The sequence below is a fragment of the Phyllostomus discolor genome, chromosome 14 (genome assembly GCF_004126475.2).
Source record: "Phyllostomus discolor isolate MPI-MPIP mPhyDis1 chromosome 14, mPhyDis1.pri.v3, whole genome shotgun sequence".
In the NCBI taxonomy this organism is placed as follows: Eukaryota; Metazoa; Chordata; class Mammalia; order Chiroptera; family Phyllostomidae; genus Phyllostomus; species Phyllostomus discolor.
The window spans coordinates 4320369-4347977 of record NC_040916.2 but is presented as its reverse complement, the minus strand read 5'-3'; the positions used below and the strand labels follow the sequence as shown (position 1 = coordinate 4347977).

Below are 27609 nucleotides of genomic sequence, written 5' to 3'. Positions count from 1 at the left end.
AGACCTGAATAGACACTTCTCCAAAGAGGATATACAGCTCGCCAATAGACATGAAAAGATGCTCAACATCATTAATCATCAGAGAAATGCAAATTAAAATCACAATGAGATACGATCTCACACCTGTCAGGGTGGATATCATCAATAAATCAACAAACAACAAGTGCTGGTGAGGATGTGGAGAAAGGGGAACCCTTTTGCACTGTTGGTGGAATGCAGATTGGTGCATTCCAGTGGAAGATAGTATAGAGATACCTCAAAAAATTAAAACTGGAACTGCCTTTTGACCCAGCAATTCCACTTCCAGGAACTTATTTATCTGAAGAAACCCAAAACACTAATTTGAAAGAACATAAGCACCCTTACATTCATTGCAGCATTGTTTACAATAGCCAAGATATTGAAACAGCCCAAGTGTCCATTAGTAGGTGAGTAGAGGAAACAACTATGGGACATTTACACAATGGAATAGTACTTGGCCATAAAAAAGAAAATTTTACCCTTTGGGACAGCACAGATGGACCTGGAGAACAGTATGCTAAGTGAAATAAGCCAGTCAGAGAAAGACAAATGCCACATGATTCCAATCATATGTGGAATCTAACGAAATAAACCTACAAGCAAAACAGAGGCAGACTCACAGATAGAGACCAGGCCGACAGCTCTGAAGGGGCAGGGTAGGGGGTGGAGGGGTCCAGCAAAAAGGAAAAAGGACTCATGGACACGGACAACAGTGTGGTGAATGCAGTGGGCAGGAAGGCATAAGGGGGATAAATGGTGATGGGAAAAACACAATTAATGATTAAAAACAAAAAGAATGTATTCTGAGACTCCCTGCTGTACTAAGTTTAGTGTGTAAAACGGTGAGATCTTCGAATCAGAAGATAAGCACTAGTGCTGACTGGCGTGGCTCAGTTGGTTGGGCATTATTCCATGAACTGAAAGGTCACCGGTTCAAGTCCTAGTCAAGGCACATGCCTGGGCTACAGGTTCAGTCCCCCGGAGTGTACACTGAAGGCAACCAATCGAAATTTCTCTCTCACACTGATGTTTCTTGCACTCACTCTTTCTCCCTCCCTTCCCCCTTCTCTCTCTGAAAAAAAAAAAAAAAAAAAAAAAGGATAAGTGGGAGGATATGGAACCCCGGCGCATTGCTGGTGGGAAGGTAAAATGGTGGAGCCGCTGGAAAAAACAGCTTGGCGGCTCCTCTGCGAGTTTAACAAAGGATGACCGCAGGACTCCACAGTGCCACTCCCAGGTATAGACCCAAAGAGATGGAAATCGGCTATGTAAACAAGCACATGTATACGCATCTTCATAGCAACACTGTTCTCAATAGCAAAGACGCGGCAACCACGCATGCGCACACCAATGGATGGATGAACAGAAAATCGCGTTGCGCACACACAGTGGGCTACACCTCGGTCATAAAGGAGCGCAGCCCTGATACACGCTGCAGCATGGACAAGTGAAACCCAGCGAAAGAAACCAGGCGCAAAGTCAACTTATTGTACGGCTTCTTAAATGTCACACATCCAGAACAGGCACGTCCGTACAGAGAGAAAGCGGATCAGCGGCTGCCAGGGAATGGGGCGAGCGGACATGCGGAGTGACTGCTTGATGGCTACTGGGGATGGCTTGGGGTGACAGAAAAGTTCTGAAACTATGGGGAGGTGGTGGCTCGCAACATTGTGAACCTACAAAATGTTACTGAATTGTTCACTTTAAATTTGTTAACTTCTTGTCATGCTAATTTCACCTCAATAAATTAAATACATGAAGGATCATTCTAGTCTCTCCACCTTTGTGTCTGACATTCAACAGACATTCAAACACACACCCTCCATCACTCATTGGTACTTTTTAAAAAAAGTTTTTGTTTATTTATTTTTAGAGAGAGGGGAAGAGAGGGAGAAAGAAAGGGAGAGAAACATCAGTGGATGGTTGCCTCTCGTGCGCCACCCCCACCGGGGTCCTAGCCCACAAAGCAGGCATGTGCCCTGACTGGGAATCGAACCTGCAACTTTTTAGTATGCAGGGCGGCACTCAACCTACTGAGCTACGCCAGCCAGGGCACTCACGGGCACTTTTGCAACGATCTCCATCAGGACTGGCAGCCTCCCTGCCTGCCCCTCACTCATGTCCCTTAAGTCCACCTTCCCCCCTGAAGCTTTGTGTGTGACAGCCCATTCCTCCCAGTGACTTGTCAACATGGTCTTCTCCGTCCTAATTTCGTTGCTGTCTGCCAGGCCCCAAGGAGTCAGTTATGTTCAAGCATGCAGCGGGGTTTTTGAGCCCTTTTCTACACGTGTTAGCCTTGCTCCGCATTAAGAGTATGAACTTGAGGGAGGGACTGAGTGTCACGCTCTACGTGCGGAGCACTAATGCTGCAGCTGTGGTGGCGGGAAAGGCCGTTCCTGGGGGCGAGCAGGCTGAGAGCAGCTCCTGGCTAGAGCCCTCCCACGCTGACTGAGCCCGAGTCCCAGGGGCCCTCATCCAGGCTCCCAGTCAGAGTTCCCGCTGGGCCGCAGGTGCTCAAATGAGGCTCTGCGGGTAAAAGAGCACCACACAGCACAAAGTGTGAGACAATGTGAGACATGACTTTCTTGATCCTCGCCTGAGGATATGTTTTTTATTGATTTGAGAGAGAGAGATCAAATGTGAGAAAGAAACATTGATCAGTTGCCTCCTGTATGTGCCCCAACCAGGGATTGAACCCATGACCTTTTGGTGTATGGCGTCCCATACAACTGAGCTACCTGGACAGGGCCACATAAGACACAATTCTAAAGCACACGCCTGATCACAGCCTAAGGAGCTGCATGAATGTGCCTTGCATACCACCCTCCAGCATTCCAGCTTCCCTGAAGGGGATGGGTCTGGAAGGGAGGCAGTCAGCCCAGGGAGGGTTCAGTGGAAAACTGCTTCTCACCGAGGACTCCCCAAGAGTCCAAACGGCTCCTGCCTGGACAGGGTTCAGAGGGGGCCCTGGGGAAGCAAAGACTAGGGTTTCCAGCTAAATACACCATCTCCTGATGATCCCACCGAGACAGGGAAAGAGTTGCCAGGCAAGGCAGATCTGTGCTAAGCTGAGGCTATGATTCCGTGTGTCCCAGAGATGACCAAATACCTCAGGCACGGCTGACTGGCCCGGAAGAACTCCATCGGGGCTCATTCCCAGTGGATGGCAACGTGAAGGGAATTACTTGTCCCAGGAAGGCAGCGACCAAAGTGTTAATCCTGGAGTGGCATACACACCCCTTCCAAGGATCCCCCTCCCTCCTCAAAGTGCAGTCTCTGCTGGGAATCAACAGCCAATAGCTCTCCCTTGCTAAGGTAATTAGGTCAGCTTAGAGGATTTCCCAGGTCAGAAGGGTGGGGGGAGGCAGCCCAACCCTTTTTTCTCTCAAGCCAGGCTTCTTGTGCCAGTGCCGAGCCAGGCTCTGCCCCAGGACAGGCACTTACCTACTGGGTGAAGTGTCGGACAAAAAATTAAGGGGTCTGGGTAGGGAAAACAGAAGGAGATGAAATTACCTACACGAAACCTGCACTCATGGGTCCCTCAGGCGAGCCCACTGCCCAGGGACGGGACAAACAAGAGAATTTGTGAGGATTCTGGCTCTGGCTGAGCACCTGTGAGCAGGTCAAATGAGGGCTGAGGGGTGGCAGTGGGGTGCACAGTCTAACACGGCAGTCAGCGAGCAGCCCAGATGCACGACCAGCTCACGGTTAAGTCCAGGTGAGAGCCAGCCAGGAAGGCAGACCGCTTGGAAAGAAGGGCAGAAGTCAGGCTGCTGTCCCGTGGCTGGCTCTCTCCTGCTCCTGCCCCTGCCCCTCCCTAGGGCGGGCTCCCCCCACCAGCAGTGATCCAGGACTGTGCCTAGCTGACCCAGTTGCAGGCAGGAAGGCTGGTGTGTCCTGAGAAGCCAGGCTAAGAAACTCATTCACACCCGCACCAGGGGACTCCCTTCTCCTTCCCTAAGTGGGCAAGCCCAGGGCACCAGAGACTTCCCTCAACTTGTCGGTGAGACATGGAGGGGCTGGCACAGGTTCAACAGGATTCCAGCAGGTATGGGCCATATGAACGGCTGTGTTCAGGACACACGCACACACAGCAAATGTCTCCCCAGACAGCGCTAGAACACCAAGACCTGGCTCGGGGTTATGAACCCTCTGCTTTAGTTGGCGTCACTTTAACTGCACCTCAGAAGAACACAGGAGCCAGTTACTGAGCCCTGGTATAGAAAGGTGCAGAAGGACAGCTCCAGGCTGGGGCTCAGGGGGCCAGTCAAGTCTACATGGGGGTGTGTGGGACCCGCACACACTCACGCGCAGGGAGTAACTGTAGCTGAAAGGATTAACATACAAAAACATCAACCAGTGTGATCACGGGGAACTAAAAGCGGTCTCAGTTATCTTCAGGACAGCTTATTTCTGAGCACGAACACATTCTGGGTTACCCACCTCTAATGCAGACTCCAAGTGTATAAAAGCCTTTGTTTTCAGCCTCAACAACAGAAAAATTAGGAAGGATAATCAGAGTAAAAATGACATCCAGGAGATCATCCCTGAGCCAAACGTGGGCTGCAGATTATCTGGGGTTTGGGCCCTCCACGGCATCGCTTCCCATCTGTCAATGTGGTGGAAAAAGCAGCCAGCCAGGATGGGAGGGGTGGCACGCAGACAGGAGATGCCCTGGGCTGGGTGGCGCCTCAGCTATGTCCGGAGCCCCAGTCCAAGGGCCTTTCCTGTAGGCCAGGCCATTAGTGCCTCTTTCAAAAGCTGCTGCTTCCTCCCCCTCAAACACTTCACTAAACTCCTGATGCCACTGAAGACACACCAGCCAGCTCACCCAGACGGACGCAAGTGGGAGCTCAGGGTGCCACAGCAGTGCCACCAGGGGTCCCAGGCCTAGGCCTGGGCTCATCCGTCCACAGACTGGCTTTCACCAAAGACGAGTTTTAACTTCTGGGAAAGAGGGGAGAGAGCACTATCCCCCGGCCGCCCTTGTCGGTGAGCCCCAGTGCGGGCTCCAGCTGCGGAGGCCCATGGAGCAGGTCATCAGCCCTGGCCTGGGGTCAACCAGCCTCCGCTTGAAGATCTAACACACCACTCACTCCTCACCAGGCTCCTCGCTCCACTTTCTGTTTGGGGGGCAGCTGTAACAGAATCAGATGGTGTCTAACATCCCTCCCAACTCCGCAGCCCAGTGATTTTCATGGTTAGAAAGGTCTTGGGTAGTTCGGACAGAAAGCTGCTCCCCGATCCTAGTTCTGACATCTGGACTTTGAAGTGTGTGTCTAATTCCCTTTCCCACAACAGCCTGAGGCGGAGGGGCACACTGCTCTCCCACCCCCGGCCAGACCGTTACACTCTCCTGTTCTTTTCTTCCAGGGTTTCTGACCCTGAACCACCCTGGCATCCGAGCATGTCAGAGCCAGGAAGAATCTTAGAGATTGCTGAACTCCCCATTTTCCTAACTTGTCATCACCCCCAAGGAAATGTTAACGTAATTTTTTCCATATTTTTAAGTTTAAAAATATGCTATTTTAGGTCAGCTCATTAAAATGTTTATAAAGTATAGTCTAATAATACAATCTTTAACAGTGGTTATTACATGCCTAAATTCAACCCCCCACAATTAACAAGTGGTACATTCTGTCCAATGTGGTTAATTAATGAGATAAGAAAAAACGTGGTTTGTTAACACATTTTTAGATGTCCTGTATCAAGTTGGGCTGGAGGATCGAATTTACTTTATAACAATTTAACCAGATATCAAGGTGTAAAAATAGTCAAGTGGTACCCTCACAGAATCAAGTTGGAAATTCTTATCTTTGATGCTCCGTACATTTAAAACGTTGCTTCTCAGAGAGAGGAGCTGGTGGGCTGGTTTATACGCACTTCTCTGTGAGGTGTGGACAGTGTTCATTCCGGTGAACGGAAGTCCACCTGGATGTGACTGTCACTTTCTGTTTCGAGTACCAGAGACATCTTGAAGTGCTATATAAAAATTCTGGTCAAATGAATACAATCTGGTAACCATCATCTTCAGGCACATTTGTAGAATTATTATTGTTATTTTAATTATCGTGTTCCTCCCTAACTCTGCCATATGTCTCTGGTCTCCAGTCCCGATTCATCATGGGTAAACTGAACAACAGAGAGACGACTGAGAAAAGCAAATTACAGCCACGAGGGGAAAACCACCCCCGCAGTCAGCAGTGTGCAGAGATAACACACTGCCCACCTGCTTGCACTCCTCACACCCTGCACACCAGGAGACCACCGGTCTGTGTCATGTGGAGGAGGAGAGATGGAATAAAGGTATTTATTGATTGATTAAAAATGGAGATGAAGTCAGATGCCATTCTAGCCATCTGAGAACCCCCAGAGTTTTATTGTAGAATCACAGGCTGGGAGAGGAGTCTTGCTCAACCCCCGAGTGCCTCAGTGAACTTTCTAGTGACGACACTCAGGCCCGCAGAAGAGAAGGATCTGCTGAGGTCACCTGGTCTGAGCAGAGCAAGGGCCGGTACCCAGCTTGCTGACTGAGCCTCTCTCCTTGCTGTGCGCCCTGCAGTGGTGGGCCGGCTCCAGAGCTCCCTGGAGGGTGAGGTGGGTCACAGGTCAGGCAGGAGGAGATGGGAAACAGCTACTACCCAGCCAGACTTTGCCGTGTTCGCCTGGTCACCCCGCACAGCTCTCTTCCCGCAGGAAGTCCTTGGTGAATGTCCCTCGGAGGGATGAATGGTAGCAGGGTCAGGATTTGTGCCCCTGGCAGCTCTGACAGTCTGCATCCCCCCTGAGCAAGGGGATGGTGATCATGATACAAGCGGACACCTGCAGGGTCTCAGCGCCAAGGACTCTTCTGAGCACTTCGGGCAAAACAATTCAACGTCCAGCAGAAGCCAAGCAAAGTACACGACCTCAGACACAAATAGTTGAGGCCAACACGCCCAAGAACGGGGCCACGTCCTCCCACTTCGTGGCTCCTGCCCTTAAAGCCTTGTTCGTAAGCCCCAAAGGGAGGCCTAGAAGCAGACACCAATTCAGACAAGTGTAAACACAGCATTTACCCAGGCCAACTGGTCCCCCTGGGGACGTGCCTGCCCCGAAGGGCTCCCTGACTCTCATCCCAGCCCGTCAAACCTGACTTTTGTATTTTGAACAATGCAGGCTGTTCAATAAATAATGAGCTGCCAGTGTTATCGCTGATTATTTGACTTCTAAACAGTTGGGGCAGGAGAGATACTGTTTCTAAGTTGCAGGTGAACATTGGAAGGCAGGCTATAGCTGGGACCAGCAGCAAACCACCCTGACCAGGGGCAACAGACCTCCATGACCCTGTCCTTACCCTCTCTGTCCTCAAAGCTAGTTTTTAGCAACAACTCTCAAATCAAAATAAGATGAACTGAAAACATACACATCAAATATTAACAGTTATTTCCAAAGGCTCGGAGTGGGGTGTGGGGTTCTGTGGGGAGTTTTTTCCTTCAGATTTTATAACTTTATCACCAGGAAACCAATGTTTAAGAAATAAGCCCTGGCTGACTACCTCAAATGGTTGGAGCATTGTCCCCATACCCCAAGGTTGTGGGTTCGATTCCCAGTCAATGCACATACAAGAAACAACCAATGAATGAATAAATTTGTCTCCCTCTTTTTCTCTCTCAAATCAATAAAATTTTTAAAAGAAATAAGAAGTATAGATTTATATATTTTACTGTATGTTTTACCTTAATAAAATTTACCCCAAAAGTAGTAACAACAGGGACTGCATCCAACCCACTGCCGCCCCTCAACCCCCGCCAAGAGCCACTTATCAGTTCCTGGGCAGAGAAGGGATGAGAGGGAGGGGATGCACCCTCCAGGCCCCCCGGGGGTGGGAGTTCAGACCCTCTGAGTCCGGTGTGCCCCTCTGAGAAATGGGGACGTTACCACTGCTTCCAGTGGGCTGCTGGGCAGACAGAGGCAGAGCAGAGGTGAGTCCCCCAGGCCCCACACCGCCCTCCACCTTGTCTTTGTCATCCTGTCATCGACATCATAGCTCTGATTAATGCACTTGAATTCCTCCATCCTCCACCCCCCCGCCACGGGATCATGTCAGCATCCACCTCAGGAAGGGACGGGCAAACCTGATAACTGCTGCCAGCCCTCCCTCCCCAGGCCTCCCGCTCACAGGGACAGTGGCCCACCTTCAGATGCAGGTGATGGCACATCTGACTTGGGGCCAGGGAGGAGCCACTCACGCCTCCGGAATTTTCTGGTTTGTGGCATTTTCTGGAGACGAAAGGGAGAAGGGGTAAGAGTGGCAGGAGGGAGTCCAGTGCTCCACAACCCCTGACTTCCTGAGCACACCAGTGGCTGAGGGGCACAAAGGGAAAGAGGCTGGTGGGCCTTTGGGGAAAGATCCAGCTGTGACTGTCCATTGCCCGAGCACACAGTGAGTCACAGCCTGGTGGTAAAAGACCATTAGGCCTGGCCCTCCTCCCGCCCTCCTGTCTTGGGCAGGTGGGCGGAGTGGCGTGGGCAGCAAAGGCACTCTACAAACAGATGGTGGGGGAGAGCCTGGCACAGCTGGGAGGTGGGGCTCCCCTGGCTTGGCCATCAGGCTGCTGCACAGCTCTGAGCGAGGCCCTTTCCTGGGCTTCATTTTCTCCTGTGCAAATGAGGCACTCGACATGGCCAAACCCCAAGGCTCCCCAAGCTCACACTTCTAAGACTCTCATGAGATATTAAGGGCTCCTTGTAACCAAGGAATCCATCAGCTGGTAAGACTTTGCCTGGTCCTACTCAAGCAGGAGGGAACAGGTAGGAGGCTGGGTCACAGTGGACTCTGTGGCTGGGAAGGAAGGCTCCGCTGAGCACTCAGGACAGCCTGAAGGTCAGGAGCTCAATCTGATGGAATCAGATTGGGATCCAAAGATCTGAACCAGAGTCCCCAGTGCCCAGCTTACTGGCTGCGAGACCTTAGGAAAAGGCAGTCAGGTCCCAGTGCTTTACTTTCCTGTAAAACAGGTGACTGGAAACACATCCTAAGTGGACGATGGAGTGACACGGCATCTATTAAAAGTCCTTAGTACACTTTCGAGCACATAGTAAGCTCTGAATGTCTGCTAGCTGCCATCATTCTAACCTCACTCTTATTACTGCTGCTGCTGTTGCTATGACAATGACCAGGGATGGGGAGGCATGGGCCACTCACACATACAGCCCCTGACCATAGCACGCCTCCTGTCCTCCTCCTCACTGGTGGTCAGGCTGAAAACCATGGTCATCTGCACACAGCTGCAAGGAGACAACAGGGGTTCCCAAAAGACAGCCACATATCTGTTTGGAGTCCCCTCAACCCAGAACCAGCCCCCACTGGACAAAAAGGTCTACAATTTCAGGAAGCTTTTTTTTACAGTTATCCCACTTTCCCCCCTTTATTCCCCTCCACGCTGCATATACCCTCCCACCCACATTCGTCCCCTGCCTCCTTAGTTCATATACCAGGGTCGTACATATAAGTTCTTTGTCTTCTCCATTTCCTATACTATTCTTAACTTCCCCATCTATTTTCTGCCTACTTATTCTCTGTACCTTTTCCCCCACCTCACACTCCCCCACTGATAACCCTCCATGTGATCTCCATTTCTGTGATTCTGTTCCTGTTTTAGTTGTTTGCTTAGTTTTTTGTTTTTTTTTTTTACGTTCAGTTGTTAATAGCTTTGAGTTTGTTGTCATTTTACTGTTCATGTTTTTGATCTTCTTTTTCTTAGATAAATCCCTTTAACATTTCATATAATAAGGGCTGGGTGATGATGAACTCCTTTAACTTGACCTTATTTGGAAAGTACTGTATATGCCCTTTCATTCTAAATGGTAGATTTGCTGGATGGAGTCATCTTGGATGTAGGTCCTTGCCTTTCATGACTTCAAATACTTCTTTCCAGCCCCTTCTTGCCAGTAAGGTTTCTTTTGAGAAATCAGCTGATAGTCTTATGGGAACTCCTTTGTAGGTAACTCTCCTTTTGTCTTGCTGTTTTTAAGATTCTCACCTTATCTTTGATCTTGGGTAATGTAATTATGATGTGCCTTGGTGTGTTCCTCCTTGGGTCCAACTTCTTTGAGACCCTCTGAGCTTCTTGGACTTCCTGGAAGTCTATTTCCTTTGCCAGATTGGGAAAGTTCTCCTTTATTATTTGTTCAAATAAGTTTTCAATTTCTTGGTCTTTCTCTTCTCCTTCTGGTACCCCTATGATTCGGATGTTGGAATGTTTAAAGATGTCCTGGAGGTTCCTAATCCCCTAATTTTTTTTGAATTCTTGTTTCTTCATTTTGTTCTGATTGAATGTTTATTTCTTCCTTCTGTTCCAAACCGTTAATTTGAATCCGGTTTCCTTCCTATCACTGTTGGTTCCCTGTAGATTTTTCTTTATTTCACATAATGCCACCTTCATTGCTGCCTCGGTTTTTCCATGCAGTTTAAGTACCCAGTGAGTTCCTGGAGCATCCTGATAACTAGTGTTTTGAATTGTGTATCTGATAGATTGGCTAGCTCTTTGTCAGTTGTATTTTTTTCTGGAGCTTTGATCTGTTCTTTCATTTGCGGCATTTTTCTTGTCTCAGTGCTCCTGTTACATATAAGGGGCGGAGCCCTAGGTGGTCACCAGGGCGGAGTAACCCAGGTCACTGCTGTGTTGTGGCTCTGTGTGTGGGGGAGGAGTTTGAAAGGGAACAGTGCTGCTTGCTCTGCTCTCTGCTTGTTTTCAGTCACTTCCCCGGGTGCCCACAATCAAATCGGGCCCTTCTGGAGCTGATTCCTAGGTGGGTGGGCTTGTGTACATTCTAGGACCCTGTGGGTCTCTCCAATGAACTCTTCTGTGAGGCTGGGAGTAGTTCCTCCTGCGGCCACCTCAACCCCCACAGGTGTTTTCAGTCAGAGGCTTTGAGGCTTTTGGTCTTAGGACCCTGGGTTGTGCGGTCTGTCTCAATCCCTAGTTGTTCCTCCCGATTTATCTGCATGCGAATGTGGGGCAACCCAGTTGGCCAGCTGTTGCCTTGCTGTGAGTCTTCTCTGCCCCTCCTAGCAGTCTGGATGAATGTCTCTTCTTTAACTCCTTGGTTGTTGGACTTCCATACAGTTAGATTTCTATTAGTTCTGGTTGTTTTTTGTTTTTAAATTTGTTATTGTCCTTGTTTTGGTTGTGCAAGGAGGCACAGTGTATCTACCTAAGCCTCCATCTTGTCCAGAAGCCAAATCAGGAAATTTGTACCTTCCTCTCCCCTCCTCTCTCTCTCTCTTTCTCTCTCTCTCTCTCGCTCACAGGAATGCTTGCACATTCATGCACACACGCATGCACGAATGCACATACATGCACCCACAAGCCAGCAGTCTTCCATCTGCACCACAGAGAAGTCTACAGCTGAGTGGGGCAAGGCTGAGCAGGTCCCAGCTTCCCAGCTGCAGCTGAATATAGGGCTCAGAGCAACCTACACAAAACAAATAAAAAATGAACAAGCAAGCTAACCAGCAGCCACACAGCCAGTGGTAATGCAGGAAGACAATGGGCTCTTCCCAGGCCTGGCCACCAAATCCTGTGGCTGCTGAGACCAGGACTTGGAACCTTGCCTGGGCTGGGAGGGTGCAGTGATGGCCACATAGTATTCTGGGCCAGGGCTGCTTGACCTGGACGAGTTCTTGCATATGGTAGATTGCTCTCCACCCCCCACCTACGGATCCAGAGTTGCCTTATCCTAGACACCAGCTGATACCTGAATCACAGAAGCCCAAGGCGGAGCGAGACTAGGAATCAATGGTCAAGGGTCAGTGGGCAGATACTCGACTTCGCTGCCCCGATTTGTGCTGCCTCCTCAACTGGCCACCCACCCCCTGCGCTTTGGGTTCCCTGCCTCTCCAGTGGCGATGCTACCCTGCTTGGCTGTGTATGATGCGCACCTACTTTTTCGGCCCAAACTTTCAGGAAAAAAAATCTTTTGTTTCAACCTTTTATTTATTTATATTTAGAAACAAAACCAATTATTGTATTCCAAGGCATTATTTTGCACATGTATATCATTATTGCTTGCTACAGTTATAATTTTAATGCATAAGCATAAATAAAAGAATTAAAAACACTTATATAGATCAGAATTAGTCCTCCCATATATAATGTGCATCCTTATTTTTCCCTTAAAATTTTGGGCAAAAAGGTGTGCATTATACATGGCAAAATACAGTATATTAGCTTCGTGTATTCACTCAGTGTGGTCAGGGGTATGACAAGGACATGACTAGATCAGGGAAGACAAGGGAACCAAAACTGCTTCCTGTGAAAAACGGACTCTCATTCCTTGGTCTGGGATGTGCATCTCACTTCTGCCTCTGTTTTGCTGACTAACCTTCTTGTGTTGGTTTCCTCAGCCTCAGAAAAGCCGTCCTTTCTTCCCCACCATCCTCTTTCCCTATGGGTGCGACTGGCATGAAATTAGGGCCTGAGGATAACTGGGTTGTCCATTTCTGCTAAATTCCCACCCATTCCTTTTGGACACCCTTCCTAATGAGCTTGCTCAGAACAAGAGATCCGTCTGTCAAGGTTCCACTCTATCTCCTGCCTGAAGTCTTTCCAGGGTACCACAGATTAAACGGACTCTATCCCCCCTAAACTCCAAGAGCTCTGTGAGCTGAACCATCATCTGCATTTCTCCTTGATCACACTGTGTAGTTAGCACTCTCTACCACCCATGGAACCTGGTACACTTCCTCAACTCATGTGCAAGGTATTTGAGAGCCCGAACTGCTTCTTCTTGTCCACTGTAATTCTCACAGTACTTAACACAAAACTGAGCACCTACCTGGAGCCCCAAAATAGTTTATGATTGCTCACCAAAGTCACCAGGTGTACCTGAATAAGGCAGCACAGGAAGCTGTTAAGAGGAAGGGAAGTAACAACAGCCGCTCACTGCCGAGGGGCCCTTCGTAGATGCCTGGCACCGTGCAGCGGGGTTCACATGCACCACCTCATTTGATCCTGATGACTCCGCACAAGGTAAGCACTATTTAACTCCCCAGTTTACAGATGAAAATTAGAGACGATTAAGTCGTTTGCCACAGATCACGCAACTAGTGAACAGAGAACCCATCTGAGCCCAGGAGGTCTGATCCTAGGACCTAGCTTTGCACTGCATCCTACTTCTGAGACCAAACGCAGGCACTCCATTACGTGAACTGAGACAAACAAACCTGGGGAGGGAAGAAGTGGGAGAAAGCAAGTTATCTGAGGACAAACGAAGGGGCCCGACCAACAGCACATCTTTCACGACCAGTGAGTAGTCCTTGCCCTGTTTTACTGTCTCTGACACATTAGCATCTGGGCAGACCCACATGCCGTCACCAGCCTGCCGAGAAACAAAGCATTCTTGCTCTCAGAAGCCCCAGCTGCAACATTTTATGGCGCCATCTAAAAGTGCCCTCTCTATTTTCCAAGGTTGCAGGAACACAGAAGAGCCACAGGATGTGTTTGGAGAGGGTTTTTCCAGTCTGACTCCGCAATGGGGCCAGCTACTGACCCAGGCCCTAGCCCCACTCCTGCACCACACTTCCAGAACCTTCTAGCAGGGCCCAACACAGAGCATTCACCGTCTTTTGCCACATCTCCTTTAACCTCAGCCTCCCCCTAGGCTCCCAACTGTCAGTTCAGCAAAACAGCTGCCTGAAGACCCTGCTGCCGAGGGCAGTCAGCCTTCCACAGAAGAAAAAGGGTCAGAGACCTGGGTGGGGCTGGGGGTACCAGGGAAACCCATCTAAATCCCAGAAGCCCACTGGGCTTCATGCTGATTTCTCAAATACTCAGGATGGGTTGTGCTGGAGTTGCCGTGGTGTCTGTGGAGTAGAAAGATCAGGCGCTAAGACCCTCGACCTCTCCAGTCAGATGCAGTGTTTCATGGCGTCACACACATAGGTTGCGGCAGCCAGGCTTCTGGGCTACGGGGCCTGCCCGGGAGTCTTTCTTCCTATCAGAGGGCACCGCGCTGGCCACGCAGAAGTGGAGAAGGGAAACGGTTCTCAGAAACAGAAAACCCTGGGGATGCTCAAAGAGAAAGAGAGGGCAAAGAGCCAACATGTAAAGTGGGGTTTAGCAGAGAAAACATTGAGTAAACCCTCTGCGCTTAAAATTAAACTTTGAACAATCCATAAACAAAGCTGAGGAAAGTTCTGGATGTTGCAACACTGGCCCCGATACAAGAAAGCAGCGTCCTGGCACAGGATCTCGTGGGACATAAGGGAGAAAGTCAGCCAAGTGAGGACACAGCAAGAGGAGGAAAGTGGCCCAGACGGGGCCGGATGTGGTCACGGCTCGGCGGGGGCACTGGAGGTGGCGTGAGGGGCCCTCCCTGCGTGTCTGCAGCCGGGCCCTGAGTCCTGTCTGCTAAACTGCACATCCTTCTCCTCAGTGTGGACTTGGTCAGCCTCTGCCAATAGCTGACGAGGTCCGGGGTCACAGAGCTCTTCCAGGCACAGACAGATGGGCACCCGGACCATGCAAACCAGCCCTCCCCACTCTTTCAGTGACCAGCTTGGCCAGACTGACTTCTGCCAGAATGTCCCTGGTAACAATGGCAGCATTGCTGGAGCTGGAGAGGTGGGCAGAGGACTGCAGACGCTGGGGCCCCCTTTCAGCACCAGCCCTCCCGGGGGGAGAACATGGGCTCCCATCAGGATGGGAGCACAGGCATGACAGTGTGCTGCTGACATCACATCTGGACGGGGGGGAGGCCCGTGGGATCATTTCCCTTTTATGTTCCCAGTTTCTTTTAGCACCAGAATGAAAAGGAAACCTATAAAGGCAGGACAAATAAGAACTGGGTCCTATGCCTCAGCCAGCACAGGGATTGTAGGGGCAGACGGTGGTTCTTCTGTGGGGAGGGTGTCCCAGCCTTTGCCTTGGGGACAGAGGCTGTACAGTGCAGTGTCGGACAAGGCTGAAAAGCTTTGGTGCCCTGAGTCCCGAACATTCCTGTGGAAGACTGGAGTTTCCATGAGACCCAGACTCTTCCATCACTCTTCAGTACAAGTCACTCCCAGACAAAGGAGCTTCTCAAACAAAGGAGCCGTCGGCCTGTGCTGGAACCCAGAGCCACCTGCTGGGCAGGGAGCCAGGGTCAGACCCGGGAGTCAGACCCCGTCCCAGCTCTGCTGCTGAGCTGTCCCACTTCGGGCAAGTTGGCTCCCATTCTGAGCCCCTTTTCTCAGTGTGATTCGAATAACGTCCAACTCAGTGAGACAACAAAGCCAAGCATCTAGCACAGTTTCCAGTACTCGGTAGGCGTCCAGCGAAGGGCGCCCTGAGCCCCTGGGGCTGCAGACAGAGGCACATGTGGTGGGAAGGTCCCGGGAGGCTCTGTCAGAACGGGGCTGGAGGATGGATAGCCATGACTTAGCGCTGCCCCTCTATGTAAAAGGAGTTCTTACCCAGTTGCTCACGTGCACGTCAGTAGCACTGACAGAGCCCTTTCTCCTGTATTATTATTACTATTTAAATAGCCCTGTTAGGTAGACATCATGGTCCCCATCTTACAACTGGGAAAGTCAAAGCTAAGGAAGGTTAAACGACTTACCTTTAGATCCCGAACCCTCTGGCTTTCCGATCCCTCACCCAGGGCCCTTTCTGCCCCCACCCTGGAATAGTCAGCCATAGAATACACACTTCCCGAAAGTCGACCAGGTTGAGGCACTGGAAGCCCACTCGGACTCGTCCTGAGAGAACTGGCCTGTTCCAAGCCAGACACACTCTTGGACCCCTCGTGGTTCGTGGAGCATCCCCAGGACACAGCTGCTGGGCATCAGACTGTCGCCCGCACACGCTGATCGAGAACTACTGAGGGCCAGCACCGGTCGTATGATATGAGGCACCGTCTGCCTGCCAGGCCCTTCTAGTCTCTCGGGGTTGGGAAGGTGAAGTCAGGGGAAACATCTGAGGGAGGAGGAAAGCCACCCGGAGAGCCAGCGGTTCCCTACCCGGCCACATATCAGAGCCACCCGGAGGGCCTTTACAGCATTCCGGCGCCTGGCCCCGCCTCTCAGAGACGGTGATGTACTCGGTGTAGGGTGGTCCCAACATCAGAGCGTTTCACAAATCTCCCAGGCTGGGCTATCATAACACCAGGTGGAGAGCCCACGTGCACGGCCCCGCCAATCAGAGTGTGGTTTGCCGATGGGCAGTTACCCGGCAGGTTTTCAGAAATGCAGAATCCCAGGCCCTATCTTGGCCTACTGCTTCTGCATCTGCACTTTAACAAGGCCCCAGGTGATTCCAGCACACGTGGAGGATGGAAAAGGACACCAGAGTCAGCCAGAGAAGTCCCTCCCCGGCCCCAGGTGGGAGACGCAGACCACCTGCCACTCAGGGCACATTCCTTGAGAGGACAGCAGGGGGCTCAGGTGACTGTGGGGAACCAGGTCACCACGGTCTGCTTCTCCTCTCCTTCAGAGCTGCACCTGGGCACCATGAACAAGAATTGCTGGAGTCCCAACAAGCCCCTTCTGTGACTTCTAGGAGGAAATCTGAGAGCTAGACTCTGCCACCATTTAAGTGACAAGAAGATAAAGGAGTTTCTTTCCCTTCCACCCAGTCCCCTGGCCCCCTCCCCGGGTGCTCCTCACCACAGAGAAGGCGAACCCAGGACAGCGCCACCTCAGCACCCCCTCCCCCCAGCGCGGCAGCGAGCTGCCTGGCCCACCATAAAGGCCGCGCTGTCCCTGCCGGCACGGAGGTGGCTGGTACCAGCTGAGCATCATGGAGGAGGGAATCCTCGGGAGGCCAGACAGAGACGCACACATAATCTGGCCCCTCAAGCACATTGCACCCCACCCCCGCTCCGTATCCCAGCTACCACCTCTTTGTTTCTATCAGTCATGAATGTGTGTGTGTCATTCTTCACACACGCCCGCCTTGGCTCTCCCATTAGCCGGAGAGCAAGCGTCCTTGGCTCCTCCTTTGTCACTGTCCACGGCGCCCAGTGCGGAGACTTACACCCAGCAGGGGCTCCATAAACGTTCCTTGTGTTCACGTGCACACGCTTCCCGGGAGTCAGAGCCACGGCTCCAGGCTGACAAAGAGCTGCTCACAAGCAGGTGTTTATTAGGGATTACTATCAGCACACTGAGATTCTACAGGAGGGAACAAGAAAACTATATGACATGGCTTCAAAAAGCACACGCTCTAGTTTAGGAAATCAGATTTATACGTGGGAAACCGCAGCCAGAGACCGAGGAAACCAAGCATGTTCATGACAAGGTCAGGAAGGCCTAAGGGCACTGGCATGTGCCAGCACAATGGACGCTTCCTGCTCCCGTCTTTTGACAGGCTATCATTACTTACTTACTGATTGTCATTTTAAAGCAACCCCCAAGCACCTCTACTACTTACCCAGCCCCCATCCTGGGACATGTCCACTACACCAGTAAATAGGACATAAAGACGCCTACAGTCAGAAGGGGACATGTGTGAAGACCGGACTGGACACCCACCCCACACCACGGGACGGCGTCTGTGCGCCACTTCGCCCCAGAGCCCCACTTCCTGGGCCATCTACACTGCCTTTCTCGCCCATTCAAGGCTCCGAAATATCTTGGCTCGGGTCCTGGTACCGCAGCCGGAATTCAAGGAGCCTGCTCTCTGCCCTTGAAAAGAAAACTGCAGTGTGTCATGGATGGTTGTTGTCACTGTGGTGATGAAAAATGAAAGTCACGGCAAAACTCACAGCCACGCACAGATTTTCAGCTCAGAGTCAGTGTGGGGTTCCCCAGCAATGCTCAAACTCACCCCCTTTCCAAAGTCCCCTGTCTCTGCACCACAGAGTGCTGGGTACAAGGGACCAGAGAGCAAGGGCAAATGGCGACAGTCGATATTCTGACTGTGAGACTGTACAGTACAGCACAGCATCCACTGGCCGCACATGGCTATTTAAATTAAATTTAAATAGAAATTCAACTCTCAGTCACATTAGCTACATTTCAAGCGCTCAGTGCCCACAGGTGTGGCTAGTGCCACCACGTGGGACGGCACAGGGACAGAACGTGTCCACCGTCACAGAATGCCCTACTGGACAGCACTGATACTGAACATCCACACATGTTATTTGAAGTAGTTTGTAGGGCCTTCTGGGAACTTCCATACTCTCTCCGTGTTTGCTGGAGAGGTTTCAATACTCTGAAATGCCAAGTAGGAGTGCATTTTTCACCATGAAAGACTCCTTGTGCTAAGATTCTCAGGGAAACAGACTCTCAGACAAAACTTGCAGGGCTGCAGACAGGGCCGTTTTGCAGGGACAGGTGCACACACGCCTCCCCCAGCCCGCAGGTTTGCCTCCATCACAAGGACTGTGCAGTCAGAGACTGTAAACCAGTTTGTGCCAGGAAGGGCACATGCAACATAGTCCTTGACAGAACTGTTTTCTGGATTCCTCTGGGTGGTTCTGAACCTTCCCTGGCGTTACCTTCCAGCCTGGGAGAAAAAATCATTCACAGGGCAGGTCAGCACCCTGGACAGCAACAAGCTCCCTCCCCGGGGCCCCAAAAAAGGTTCCAGCAGTCCCCTTTTCCCCAAACCCCCTGCAGAAGGAACGATCCCTAGACACCACCAGGTGCCTGCGAAGGGATTTCCCATTCACCTCTCCTAACACCACAACCAGTGCAAGAGCAAGCTCAGCTGAGAAGCTTGAAGCACTCCTCACCAACTCCATGAAAAAGACCAGTGCCTCTGTCAGTCAGGATTCTCTGCAGCTCCTGCCCCTGCTGGTCCCTCCCACTGCTCCAGCCTGGCCTATCCAATGGCTGGCCACAGCTTCCCTCCTCTACACCTTTCATTAGGCTCCCTCCCCCCACCAGAACTACCCAACTCCCCACCATTGCCTGTTCAAATCCTGCCTGTTCCTAGAGACCCAAACTAGCCCATTTTCTTCTAAATCTTCCCAAAGGACTTTACATTGACTTTCTCTCTTCTCTGACATCCCAAAGCACTTCTAGTTTAATGATGCTTTAGGGAACTTCATTACCTATTACCTTGTGTAATTACTCGGTTCAGATGTAGTTTTCTAAAGTTCCTGGTGGTCCAGGGTGTGGGAGGACTAGCTCTGCCACCACTAGCCATGCAGCCCACAAGCAGGTCACATCACCCTTCGGAGTCTGTTTCTTGATCAATAAAATCATGATCTTGGACAAAACCAACTCTAACAATCTAGGAGCCAAGGATTCTCTCAAACAAGTTGTCTAGATGGGTGCTGTGCATGGAGCAGAGGCGTCAAAGACCAACCGCAGGTGAAACGAACACTAGGTAGAACCGACCCTCGGCACAGCCCAGGGCTGGGGCCGGCCAGGACCCTGGGTCACCTCCCAGCATGAGTCACCAAGGCTTCCATTCCACCGTGTGATGATGAGAGAGATCCAGTTTCTGTCCTCACCTGCGTCAGCACAGGAAAATTGCCTGTGGGCTCAGAGGCATTTTCCTTCACAAAGAACGTGTCACCTGTGGCATGTGGAAAAACACCACATAGTGGGTGTCAGAGCCGGGGCATCGTCACCATGTCTCTCGTGCAAACACGCGCACGGGCCGGCCGACACCTGGCAGCAGTGCACCCGCTTCACTACCGATGACGCAGGAGCCCAGGCAGGTGATGGGAAGTAACAGAAAGCATAATCTTTGTGGTACCCTGAAATAAAATTCTGGCTGGTCTCATGGGCCAAGAAGTTACAAAGCACAGGAATCGATGACTTAAATTTCAGCTTAATATTACACTTCTTGTCAACAATGATAGTTATAATACCTGTCCATGTTTAAAATCCTATTCTCAGAGCATTCAGCTTATGAGTATACACACAACGAGGAGTAAATTGAGACCTAGAAATGTTTGATAACGTTTGTGTTATAAAAATCAAATTAAAACCAGAGTCTAGTCAGAATAATTTCACACACAAACCTGCACACGCAGCCCTGGCGGGTGTGGCTCCGTGGACTGAGTTCCAGCCTATGAGCCAAAAGGTGGCCGGTTCAATTCCCAGTCAGGGCACATGCACCCAGTCCCCAGTTGGGGGTGTGCAAGAGGCAACCAGTCTGTGTTTTTCTCCCTCTCTTTCTCCTTCCCTTCTCTCTCTAAAAATAAACAAATAAAATCTTTTTTAAAAAAACCCTACACATGCATGCACACAGTGCACACCAGAGAACTCTTAGCAATATAAAGAGATGAGTTAAGAAACTCACTGACCCTGGTACTGGGAAATTCCACTGATCACTCACTTGCACAAAACGCTACTGCCCAAGCAAAGTGGCCAACATCCATACAGAAGGGGAAAGTCCTTGGAGTTGCTCTGCTATCCACTCACTCTCACCCCACAGAGTCACAAGATCTGGGGACAGAACTTAGCATCTGGTCAACCCACCCCAGGTGGCCAAACTGGATCTAGGACAGTGAGCTCAGCATGACGGCCAGAACCGTCCTGTCCCAGGCCCTTCACCAAGCTGGCCACCCAAAGTGCTGCTCAAAGAAGGAAAGCGGGGAGACCCCAGTACAACCAGGGCAGAAAAGTAAAGACTCCAGTGCCCAGGCGCCTCTATGATTATGCCTGAATATACTGCTACAATCCTATCCGCACTTACTAAATTACATGCACCCGCCCCCCCCAAGCCATATCATTTATTCATCGAAATTCAAAGATCCCTTGCACATTCCTGCCTTTGCATCTGCTCTTCCTCCAGCCATTCTGATGATTAAATCTCCAAGGCTGCATGTCTCAAGGCCCACCTCAAGTACTTTCTCTTGCAAGAATCTTCCACATGGTCCAAACACAACATAATCTGTCAATCCTCTGGCATTTACTGTCTGGAATTAGCAAATGTTTCTTATATTTGAACATATGTCTCTGACCTCCTTTAGGGCAGAGACAGGGTCCCACAGCCTCCACATAGCTCCAGACAGTGCCCCTTACTCACTCAGCAGGTGCTCAGTGAACGCTTGGTGATGATGGTGGGAATGATCAAACCTTCTCCAGAGGGTCAGCTGCCACCCAAGAGCAGAACTGGGTACGAAGCTCAGTGCACAGGCTGGGTAGGACAGACAGAAACGTCCCCAAAGGGCACCCACTGGGGCGACAATAGCTGACACAGCCTTCTGCCAGCTCTGAGTTGGAAATCCTTTCTTCCTACCCCTGAGCTGCTGATCCCAGGCTGTTTATCTCGTTAACTCTGTGTATTGTGATCCCGGTAAGAGGTTCAGAAGCCCTCCAAGCCCCTCTCTAATTAAATTCATTAAAACAGATTGGGGTTTTCCTTCTGCATCTCAGAAAAATTAACAACACGATTAGCATCACAATGATGGGGAGAAGGGTTGCCGGGGAGGGGCTGGCCCAGCCAGGCAGGGGAAGAGTGAGGAGGAGCAGGTGAAGGAGGAGAAAGCAGATGCCCCAACAGCTGCCTCCCAGAGGAGGGGAGCTGCAGGAGGCAGAGGGGATGGGAACAGCCCCAGGGGACGACCCCACCGGGCCCCAGGCACTGCGACTTTCTCACGGCTTGGCGTTAGGGAGAGGAAAGATGGGACAAGAAATTAACCAATATCACTTCCAGAGACATGGGCTTCTGGGACAAGAGGCTCTCAGCAACCTTTTAGTTTTATAGAGAAACACATTCCAGCTGTTCACGATGGGGCCGGAAGTAGAACACAGGCCCTCATGTTCTGAGGGGTCCTCAGAAGATGGGGCTGGGCGTCTCTGTCCTCAGGCCCTTTCCCAGCTCAGCTAGGGGTGTTTGTTGAGACCTCTGCTCAGGTGTATGCCTTCCAAGGATCTCCCCTGCGCACCGCTAACCACCACCATCTGGACTTTCCTAATGACCCCCACTGACTCGGACCTCCCCAGGACCCGGGGAGAGCAGACAGATATGGCAGGTCACTTCTTTCCCAGAGCACCTGAACCCACCAAAAGTTTGCTAAGACACGTGGTGGGTTCCCTCATCCAGAACGCCCTCCTCCTCCCTCCATATCAAAATTCTACCGGCCTGCAAGGCGCGGCTCCATTCCGCCTCCTCTGTGGACAGCAGCATGGGATGAGCATTTCCTTCCCGCGAGGTTCTGTGCTGGGACCTTCACTACCTTGTCACATTCAATTCTTGTATCTCTGCATGGTTCGAATTAATATCCCCGCTTTACAGACTGGGAAATTACAGCTCCTCAGCTAGTAAGTAGAAGAACCAAAGTTTGAATGTAGGTGCGTCTGACCTCAAAGGTAAGTGGTTTCTAGGAGGCCCCGTCACCTCCCTGGCTCCGACAGCCATGCTGAGGGATTATTCCTGCCTTTGAAATCCTACTGTCCAGGGTCTGAAGACTTAATTAGACGATGTCCTGTATTATGCCCAAGGGGTTGCACACGTTTCTGTCTTCTCTCCCCTCTCTGAAAGCACAAACCACATTTCTGTATCCCTCACAAGGACATAGTAGGCCTTCAAAAATGCATGCTAACTGAGCCAACAGAGTTTTCCAGAGAGCCTTGTGCAAGTAGATAAAGAGCATTCTGGTTCTTACTTTTCCACCAGGGGGGGAAGGTCAGTACAAATACATTAGGGGAGGAGCTTTGACGTCAAACAAATATAGGTTCAAAGTCTAGCTTCAAAACTCACCTGTTCTATACTCCTAAACAAGTAACATCTGCTCCAAGTCCATTTCTTTATCGGTAAAACCAGTGTCCTAACAGTATCTCTTCATGTGGGGTTCACCCCTATGAACATTAGATGTACAACAGTAAGTACTCTTTAATGATGACTATTACACTATGCCACTTTATTTTTCCTGGCTTGCCTTGAGACCTCATAAGAGGAGGATGGCTCGAGAGTTCTCTAGCTGGCTGGCACAATCTGACCGACGTGCCCGGTCAGAAAAGCTGCAGAAGTGCCTGCTCGAGCACCCACCCAACACAGCCATTAGCTCCCGGAGCCGTCCCCTGCGGCCACAAGGACCAGGCCATAAGCATCTGGTATCGGCCCTTGCAGCCAGGTCTCAGTCCTAGCGGGGTGTTTTGAGTCAATGCTGAAAACTTTAACATCAAGCTAGCCAAAGCCAGAGTTTATCTGAAGAGTTGGGGGCGAACGCTCCAGTCCCGCTGTCCACCGTGACCCCTCGGCCAGGCTCCTCCAGTGACAGGAACCACCTGACCTCTGTTATTTTGGGCCCTTTATCATGTCTGTTATCACGTATTGACTTAATCTGTCATTTCTATATTTCCAACTTGGCTTACATGCCCGACATCCTGGGATATTCCCAAAAGCATGGTTCCAAGGATGTTCCTGGGATGTTCCCAAAGGTCCAGGACACACTAATGAAATGAACTTACTTAGAAGAAGACGGGGTCCTGAGAAGATGGGGCCGGGCGTCTCGGTCCACAGGCCCTTTCCCAGTTCCACCAGCGGTGCTAGTGGTGGCCTCTGCTTAGGTGTACACCTCCTGAGGATCTCCCCTGTGCACCGTGAACGCATCTGGACTTCTCTGATGACCCCACCTGACTCTGACCTCCCAGATTCCAAGACCCTTCCACCCACATCAGAGCTTGCAAATTCCCACCCACCTTGTTTCTGAGCACCCACCTGCCCCTGACTTGCTATTTCCCCATCAGACAGGAGCTTCCTGAAGCAGACACTGGGCCTCTTTCCTCTGACTCACTGGCATGCTAAGCATATCCTGGCCACACTTTGCCCTTCAAATACAAGCACTTAGGAAATAGGAATGGGCGAGTCGAACAGCCTCAATCTCGTCCTAGAGTTCCCTGTGGGTGCCCCCAGCAGGGTGCAACTACACCAAGAACCCCCTCTCCTCCCCCTAACGTCTTTCATCTCACCTCCTCCATCACCCTTTCCCTCACAGTCCACTACAGAGCCAGCCCTGACCCCGCCACTCAGGAAAGCACCAACCCAGCCCCCCTCATAGCTGTGGGGGAGAGGGCCCTGCGCCAGTCCACAGCCCTGTCCACCCCAGTCGGACATCCTCGCTCAAGCTCATCCGGGTTACTTTTCTGAGGACTTGCCTCTCTTTCCATTGCACTGGAAGCTCTGAGAGATCCAACCCATTTTGCTTTTTTTGCCTCTGGGATCCCAGCACCCGGCAGAGCAGCCCGTTGTAGGGGTTAATTAGTGTTTGTTAAAGGAGTAAGTGTGTAACCAGCCCCGAGTTCCTCTCACTCCCTCCTCCCCTCCTCCCAGGGGACAGACAGAAGACTGGACTTCTCTGCCGCTTCCTTTCTGGTTTTCTAAGGATTTCTATTCCTAAAGACTAAGTGACGATCCGCCCACCCCAGCCCTCGGATGGTCTTGGAAGAGAGCGGTGATGGGGAAGGAAACAAGCGGCAACGCCAGGGCGACGGGAGCCTTGGAAGCCTGCCCTCCATCACTGCAGGAGCAGGACCTCTTCCGTGCCTCCGCCCCCTCAGCCACCCAGAGCAGACCCCGCCCCCCAGATACCAGCCACCTCCTCAACGTGTCCCCGAAAGAACCGGCACTGCGACCCAGCCCGTCGGCCCACGGGGAGCTCTCTGGAAGGCTGGCTCCTCTTGTGTGCCCCCGTGTGTCTCTGTGTAGCCTTCCTGAGGTCAAACAAGGCATGCGGGCTGGGAGTCGTTTCACAAAACTAGGGAATGTGTACATTGTTATCAGAATCCCCCACTTAACCCGAGCCCCAATCAGACATTTCAGTGGCAGAACCTTAATCCAATCAGCGCTCGAGGATGGCTCCAGGTGATGCCTCCTCCCCGACCAGCTTCCTGCCCCACCCCCATTCTGATGGCAGGGGGCACAGAAGGGCGACAAAGCAGGGGGCAGCTAGTCCCTCAGCAGAATGCCCCTCTGCCAGGTACTGCCTGAGTCTGCTTTGAAGCCACCGCACAGGAGTGGGACTCAGATTTGTGAAGTGAAGGAGCCTGGCTGAGAAGGGACCGCAATTTGCTCCTAACCTCTGATTTAAGCCTCAGGGTTTTAACTAAGGTCCCTAGGGCAGGAATTGGGCTGTTTCACAGGGCAAACACAATTTGTGGGGGTACGTGCAGGTGTCGCTTTCCTCATTTGTGTTATTCTCACCCCCCCTCTACACACACACACACACACACACACACACACCCTTCAGCTGAATCCAAAGACAAGAGGGAGAAATTACTCTCGCAGAAGTGCCAGCTCAGTCAAAACAAAAGATAGGAAGTACGAGATGTGCAGCAGACCCCCATCCCACCCCCAACTCATCCCCTTCAATTCTTCCTGCAAAGCAATTCCACCAGATCCATGCACCCCCAACCCAGGGGGAGGACGTCTCTACCTTCCTTCTTCTCCCTGCCCCTCGGTCCCACAGCTGGTACAGTCCCTCTCCCCAGGGGGTCCCCCTTCCACACATGTTTTCCCTGGGCTTCTCCCACTTATGTCTCAAGTTTGGCGGGTTCTGAACTTGCCAGTCTTTGGCTCCATTCAAACAATCCAACCCCTACCCTGCAAGTCTGCCCTTGCTGGAGGTTTGATTAAGGCCAGCGGGGCTCACCACAGCTCCAAGAGTCGAGAAGACGCACCAGGCCCTCATCCCAGGGAGGGGACAGGCAGCAAAGAGGCACTGTCATGCGCCCCTCCAGGCTGAGGGAGAAGGCATCTCCGCCCGACACACTTGCACACCGCTGCCAAATGCCCAGAAGGAACCAGGAGCCGGACCTGGCTCAGGCGGGCAGGAGAGGGGCTGCCATGGGGACCAGAGTCTCGGTGATTCAGCACTCTGCCCACTCTCAGCCCAGCCCATTGGCCACACTCTTGGCAGCTCTTAATGCCAAAGTGCTGACTCGGAAGCTGAGGAAGAATCTTTCTAAAATCCCAAATTCTCCAACCCTCCAGTGGGGCTCCTCATCCACGCCTGTGCACCCCAGGGCTCAGAGCAACACCAGGAAGCGGCTACTCGGCCATCCCTCAGATCCCAGCTCTTCCCCATCCTAGTTTCCTTATGCCAAGCACCCCCTCCCCCAGTCCCTCTAGGACACAAACCTCAACCACTAAGGGAAGGGGAACAGAAGAGGGGCCTACCAACCCCATGCACCCTTTGCCCCCAAACCACAAACAAGATCACACATGTAGAAAGGGGTTATAAGCGGCAACAGTGAGTACATGGGGCCTGCAGAGCCGGAGGCCTTTCAAAGCAGGGGTTCAGTACAAGCCCTGTGGCTACAGGCATCTCCAAGAAGGGCAGGTGAGGAAGGTGATGGAGGGCAGGCCAGATAACAGCCAAGGAGGAGAAGATGGGGCTCTTGAGAGGGGCTATGAGGCATCTGGGAAGGGGCTGCGACAGGGTGTGCAGAGGGGACCTGGAGAGGACTGTGAGGGAGCTGATGGAGGGACAAGCACAGAGTCCCGGGGGAGGGGGGAGAGCAGGGGAGGGCAGGCAGAGGGGCTGGTGATGTACGGGGTAGGTAAGATAGAAGGGACGGGGTGATACAAAGTGGACGTGGAAGTAAACAGAGGTATCAGGGCACCGCTCGCGGAGACAGGGGCAGAAGGGAAGGGGAAAGAGGGTGAGGACTCGGAAAGGGGGGAGGGATGCAGCCAATGAGATAGAAAGGGTGTAGGGTGTGCAGAGGGGTCGGGAGCTGGATGGGAGTGGGATGCACATATATACAGAACAGAATGGGTTCAGAGCAGGTGACGGTGTGGAGAGAAAGGTCGGGATGTGAACGGAGGGGGATGGGGACAGGACCAGAGACAGAAAGGGGAGGGCGGGAAAAAGGGGGTAGTCAGTAATTAGGTTTCCGTGATCCCCTAGTGCCCCCACATCCATCTTTCTGGTGTCCGAGCTCGCCTACCTCCAAGAGCTGGGTTCCGACCCTGAGCGCAATCCCTGCTGTCGGCTGCCGGCGCTGCCACTACCCCGGCGTTCCCTGCAGCGCCTCTTGCCGCCAGCCGCCGCATTAGGGCAGAGACCAGCCGGCGCGCGTCCCCGGGCAGCGGCGCGCCCCCAACACCTTGCGTGCGCGCCCTCGTACCACTCCCTTCGCGAGCAGAGCGGGGACCCGGACGCAGCCGCAGGAGGGAGGGATGCTCCAGCGCGCCCCGCCCAGCGCGTCGGGGACGGTTCGCAGGTCCTGGACCGGAAAGGCCCCCATCTTTCTCTTCTCACGGACCCACGACCTCTCGGAGGACTGGCTTTGAGAATGATGTTAATTGGCGCCCGTTTCCGTTCGCTGAGTGCCTACTGCGTGCCAAGCGCACGGGAGGAAACATTCTGAAGCCCCAGCGATTCACAAGATTGTCCTTTGTATGCGCCACCGTCAGACTGACTTCTTGGGGGCAGAAATTTGCCTTCTGAGGGTGACCTGCTTGTGGTAGACTCTCCAGGAACTGTTGTTGAAGAGTCGTTGGATCCCACCTGGAGATGTGAGGGAGGTCATGACACCTGCGGGGGGGCAGAGTGTCTTTTAAAAATGGGCCGTGCCCTCTGCCCTGAGGGTACTTGGGTTAGTTGGAAGAAGCCAAGGCCTGAGGGACAGACAGGAGATCCGCGTGCTTCTCCTGGCTGGGTGACTGACCTCTCACATGGGCAAGACACTTGTCTGTGAGCCTCAGTTTCCTC

The 27609-nt window shown here is 52.0% G+C and overlaps 1 protein-coding gene across 10 annotated transcripts in view; it reads right to left on the bottom strand.

Moving 5' to 3' along the window:
- NFASC (neurofascin) overlaps positions 1-26983 on the bottom strand; it is a 195593-nt gene extending 168610 nt beyond the window's left edge. For all 10 annotated transcript variants that reach the window (XM_036015545.1, XM_036015546.1, XM_036015547.1 and 7 more), the window contains exon 1: positions 26843-26983. The gene's annotated coding sequence lies outside the window, so the exon portion shown is untranslated. The remainder of the gene's footprint in view (positions 1-26842) is intronic.
- Positions 26984-27609: the final 626 nt, after the last annotated feature.